This window comes from Vigna unguiculata, chromosome 3, assembly GCF_037176805.1.
Source record: "Vigna unguiculata cultivar grain cowpea cultivar isolate G323 ecotype 2 chromosome 3, ASM3717680v1, whole genome shotgun sequence".
Classification (NCBI taxonomy): domain Eukaryota; kingdom Viridiplantae; phylum Streptophyta; class Magnoliopsida; order Fabales; family Fabaceae; genus Vigna; species Vigna unguiculata.
Window position 1 is genome coordinate 16,634,037 of NC_140794.1, and position 6,409 is coordinate 16,640,445.

A 6,409-nucleotide genomic window follows, 5' to 3' on the forward strand; every position below is an offset into this window, starting at 1 on the left:
ATAATTTTGCACTATGATTGTGATTAGGGGACCAAGGAACCCATTACAAGTGCAACTACAAAATTTGATTTTTTTGGATCCAGGAACAACCAATTTAATTACCGTAGTTTATACAGGTTGGATTTTTTTAGCATTTTGATTCAGTATTTACTTTTGCTTTTTTTCAATAGATAATTTTTTAAATATTTTTCTTTCACATTTTAAAAAGTGATATTGTTCATATAAAAATAGTTTTTACACAAATGTCTACTAAATTTCATTACCATGATGGGTTTTTATTCATTTTTTATAAATTAAAATATAAAACACGTGCTATGTGCATGTACTTATTTAGTTTTACTATGACAATAAAATTATTTTGTATCACAATTATTTTACATAAAGAAAATAATTTTTATAATTTTAATGCAGATAATTTAAATTAAATTTTGAAATATTGTAAAATTTAGAAAATAAAATAATAAAATATATTAATAAAGATAAAATTAAGTAAAAATATATCTACACCAAAAAATCATTACAAAGCATATAAAATGGTTGCAGAAACCAATATATTTATTAATAGGAATAATTAAATATTATGTCATCAATTAAATATTATGTCATCAATAATCATTATTTTCTCTTTTCTGTTTTTTTAACAAGTATTTCATAAGTTATTTAGTCATATGTTTTTTTATCTCATCGATCCCAAACTATATTGTTGGAGTTACTAGTTATTTATTTTACTTTATATGTTTATTTTATAAGTTATTTATTTATATTTATTTTTGTACACCCATCCCAAATTTTAATTATTTAAAATAATTATTTATTTCACTTCATACACATGCTGAAATGCTAACAGATTACATCATAAATTGCATTATTCAACTTATATAGTCAAATTCTCATCATTTTCAATCTATTATTTTATTGGACATTTTTATTGTAAATCTAATATATTTTAAAAACGTTTTTTACAAACTTTCAGCATAATACAATTTATATTTTTAAATATATTTATAATAAATTTTAATTACATAAAATAAATATTTATTTTACTTCATACACATGCTAAAATACTAACATATTATATCATAAATTGCATTACGCAACTTAAATAGTAAAATTCTTATATATTTGAATCTCTTGATAAGATATTATTAGTATCTTGTTCTTTTAAATATGCATTTTTCTTCAGATTTCTTAAATTAACTTCTTACTTCTTTACCTGATTTTGTTAACCATTTACCACTTTCAATCTATTCTTTATTTATCTCCTAATTAAATTTTAGTATTTGTATTAATTTAATTATAATTAGAAGTAATTAAAAAAATTGATAACATAAAGAAATTAACAAAAACAGTTTTTAGTAATGTAACAAAGTTAAATCTTATAATAAAAAACAATAACTGTTGTGATGCTTTCAAAATAGGATCCTAATGAAATTTCCTATTCCTGACAAGTAAATCTAGACAGATTCTGTTAATCTAAACTAATTATTTCTAATTATTTAAAAAATCTTACACTTCAGTTTTTTCAAGAAAAAGTGGTTACTTTGTTTATCATGTTCAAACCAAAGTGACGAAGAGGTTAAATTTTAGTTATCTTTTCAAGAACCCCACACAAATGATGAGATTGAGATTGAAATAGAACAAAAAAATGAAGTTTAAAAACAGAGATATAACAACAAAGAGAAAAACAGTTTCATCATCTCACCATGGAAAGCTACCAAAGAAAAGGAAAAATAACAGAAGAATTCCAACAACGTTTGAAGAAGCTGGAACAAGAGTAGGAAGCCTATAAGGAATCCAAGCCAAAAGCATCACGCAGACAATCCTTCCATTCAAACTCAACCATTCACAAGCCCCGCAGATATTCTTCTAGGGAACTCATGTTCAACCTTCAACAAGAGTCACTGTCACCTCCTGAGCCATTGAAGAACGTGACTAGAATCAAAGATGTGTCGGTCAGAGAGATCCTCCAAGAACGTAGGGAGGCTATTGAAAGAGGAAAGTTGAAGGGTCGGCGACTTTTTCAGTCAACAACTTCCGAAGGTGAGAGTAGTGATCGTGAGGAGAGATCAATGTCTTTCTGTAACTCCGATGATGAATCTAATGGAAGTGAAGGGGTACATTATTATTGTACCCATGAACTTTGTTCTTTGTCTTCCTCTTAGTCATCTTGTCTTGCCGGTGATGACGACAATGATAACCAAGTCATGGATAAATTGATCCATTGTATGGCAACGGTAGAAGATAGTGTTAGTACTATGTATCGCAATAGAAGAATGAGGTACGCTGTTTTACTAGGTGAGATTACTGTTATCTTGCTCATGATTGCCATGTGCATGTGTATGATTTATAAACTGTTTAACTATTATGATATAGTATTTCAGTGTGTAGACAGTCAAAATTATGTCTATGCATAAAAGTTAATGATTTTTCTAGATAAGTGCATCTTTTTTAGATGATTATTTATTGAATCCATAACAGAACGTACTACATTGGCCATGTCTTAAGAAGACTTGCCATTAATTTCCAATAATAATTCATTCATGTTCTATTCTAATGTGGGAGGTGCATTATTGAGTAGATTGCCTATGAGTAGGATGCCCAAGATTTGGTCAAAGGTTTCCACTGACTTATTGATAGGGTGTGTATGTGTCCCTTCCTAGGTTGTGACCACGATCTGTTCATCGTCCGAATGATGTTGGATTTGTTTCTTAACACTGCACTCTCCATGAGCACACCTGTAGTAACTTCTGAAAACGAACAATAAATGTACTTAAGTATGCATAATTTAGACGAATTAGAAATGTAGAAATCAAAATGCTAACCTTAGTTTATTGTATGGTTAGAATATTAGTATGTAGAATTAGAGATGTATAAATGGATTTAACTCTTAATTAAATCTTACTTATTAAAGATTCAAGTAAGGTTAGAAATTAAACGGATTTGAAACTAATCGACTCCAGCTTATAACCTAATCATGTAGATAGACCATGAATTCTTGAAAGGACTAAAATGTTTCATTAATAATATTTAAATAAATTGGATATTTTTATAATAATGTTTAATAAAATAAATAAAAATTATATCAGTATAAAAAATATAATTGTCTCAATTTTAAATATAAAAAATTAAAACATTTAAATGATCCGATCCACTAACTTACAAATAAGTCAGGATAAATTAGAAATTTTTTAACTCAAAGAAAAATAAATGAGGTTGAACAGACTATTTGTAACACAACACTAATAAACCAACCCATAATATTATACTCCTAATGTTTAACACAACTAATAAACCAACCCATAATATTATACTCCCAGAATACATTAAAATGTTTATCATTCGGTACATACAAGGAAGAACACCAATATCTAATTAAAAAATACACAAATCGGCCTGGAGATAACTTGTATAGAAAATGCAATATTCCACGTTTTTATTACTCCTATTAAGTATATTCAACTTCTAAATTAAAAACAGCATCCTAAATTATTGCCTGTGAGATTTTTTCTTTTATATTTTTTAAATCCTATAAAGTTTTGAATATATTCATATTCAAGAGTGACTTAAATATTAGTGAGATGAACAATACAGAGATAAACTCAACTCCTTAAATCAAAATCTTGAATCGACTACCTCCATTCTATTCGGAAGAGCCCAGTATGACTTGGTGGAATTGCCTAAGGAAAAAAAGGCTTTAGAAAACAGGTGGATTTTCAAGATGAAACAAGATGCTAATTCTATATTTCCAAAGTACAAGGTCAAATTGGTGGTGAAAGGTTTTAGACAGAAAAAAGGTGTTGATTTCAATGAGATTTTCTCACCTGTGGTAAAAATGTCATCCATCAGAATTATGCTAAGTTTAGCTGCTACTCTTGATTTGGAGGTTGAGCAGATGGATGTGAAGACAACTTTCTTTCATGATAATTTGGAGGAAGAGATATACATGAAGCACCCTGATGGTTTTCTTATTGAAGGCAAGGAATATTATGTGTGTAGGCTAAAGAAGAGTATATATTATTTGAAGCAGGCTTCAAGGCAATGGTATAAGAAGTTTGAGTCTTTTATGTGTGAGCAACGCTACAAGAAGACTACTTTTGATCATTGTGTCTTTGTTAAAAGCTTTTCTAATAATGACTTTATTATCCTGTTATTATATGTTGATGACATGCTTATTGTTGGGAAAGATATTTCCAAGATTAATAGGTTGAAAAAGCAATTAGGGGTGTCATTTGCTATGAAGGACTTAGGAGCTACTAAACAAATTCTTGGAATAAGAATCATTCAAGATAGAAAAGAAAAGAAGCTTTGGTTGTCATAGGAACATTATATTAAAAGGGTGTTGCAGAGATTCCAGATGGAAAATGCGAAAGTTGTAAGCACTCCTCTTGCTACTCATTTTAAGTTGGGTGTTAAACAGATTCTTTCAAATGAAGTTGAAAAGGCGTATATGAGCAGAGTTCCTTATGCGTCTGTGGTGGGCAGTTTGATGTAGGCAATGGTGTGCATGAGACCAGATATTGCACATGTTGTTGGTACAACCATTCGATTTTTGTCAAACCCAGGTATAGAGCATTGAAAAGCTACGAAATGGATTTTGAGATATCTTCATGGTACTGTTGATATAAAGCTTTGTTTTGAAGGTGATAAGCCTAATTCAGTGGGATACTAAGATTTAGATATGGTTGGAGACATTGATTCCAAGAAGTTCACCTCGAGCTATTTTATTAATTTTGCAGGGGGAGCTGTGGCTTGACAATCAAGACTGCAAAGGTGTGTAACATTATCTACTATAGAGGCAGAATTCATTGTCATTATTGAAGCATGCAAGGAGTTTCTATGGTTGAAGAAATTCTTGCAAGAGCTTGGTTTTGGAAAGGATAACTATTTATTGTTTGTTGATAGTCAGAGTGTTATCCATCTTGGTAAGAATCCAACTTTCTATTCTAGATCCAAACATATTGGTGTAAGGTATCATTGGATACATGATGCTTTAGATACTAAGTTGTTGGTGATGGAAAAAGTTCATATAGATGATAATGGTGCTTATATGATGACTAAAGCATTGCCAAGAGGAAAGTTTGAAGTTTATTGTGAGATCGCTGATTTGGCGGTTATATCCACATAGTTGTGCGGGGAGATTTGTTAAGTATTGAGCCCCCTTCCTTTATGGAGAAAAGGTCCAAAATTTGAGAAGCATATGTCTCACTTAACCTAGTGGAGAGGGGGCTGCAAAATAAATAGAAAGGGAGAACAATAGAGTTATAATGCACTAAAAACCCTAGCACATAGAGGAAGAGGTAGAGGGAAAAATCTGTTCACGTTTTTCACAAAATTGCGACCGTAAAATCGGAACTGCGGATTCGTTCACCGTTGGATTGGGCTAAAATTTTTACAGCAGGTTTGGAACACACAGTTCTTCATTATGACCGGTCGGATTGTCGATATGAGGTCTAAGTTGGGAGAAATTAATTTCGTACTACAACACTAATTTTATAGGGTTTTCTTCTCTTTGTTCTTCTCTATTTGAAAGTTTTGTTGCTTTGCTATCTGGTTGGGTGTTGGCACTAATTTGAGCAGTTGATTGAAACTCATTTGTAATATTGTTGATCATAGTGCAGTTATTTCTTTAGTTTGAACGACTCGTGGTTTTTACCCTTGATTTGATGGGTTTTTCGCGTTAAAATTCTTGGTGTTTTTATTTGTGGTTGTGGTGATTTATTATTGCTGCTCTTTGATAGTTGCTTCTCATAGATTCTTGCAAGTTAGGGAAAATTATATCCGCTTTATTCTCTGGTATATTGTGTGTTGTATCTCCCAAGTGAACCTCCTCCTTCTTAAACCTACCGAGTGGTATGAAAGTCCATGATTAGTATTGGTGACTGACTCAGATAAGTATAATGTCCCAATATTGAAAGTCTTCCTAGCAAAGGTTCTAGGTAAGTGTGTCTTGTTAAGAAGAACGATGGTACGAGAAGGGGGTACTCAAATGCTTCTGCTAGAGGGGGTGTGCACCAATGTGGTGGAAGGGGCTCACCCTTGAGGGGAAGATTGTTGGAAATTCAAGTGAGTCTAAGTCCCACATTGGGTAAAAATGAGAAAGTGGAGCACCATATAAGGACGAAGACCCACAAACCCATTGTTTTAAGGTTTTGGGTTGAGAGTGGTGTTAATACCTTATGTGATTGCGCTCAAGTCTCATTGGTGTTGTGTCTTTACCCTATGAAACCCCCTCTATAAACCTAATACCCATCCACATCCTCTTCCTCGGCGAAGGACCCCTCAGTCGGTAATGCAAACTTGGCACTCAACAGCAACAAAGAATCTCTCTCACACAAGTAACACAACAAAAGTCGGTCCCCGACATATTGAAAGAGTCCTGAGGAGGAAGGCCAATGTCACTCGTAAACAA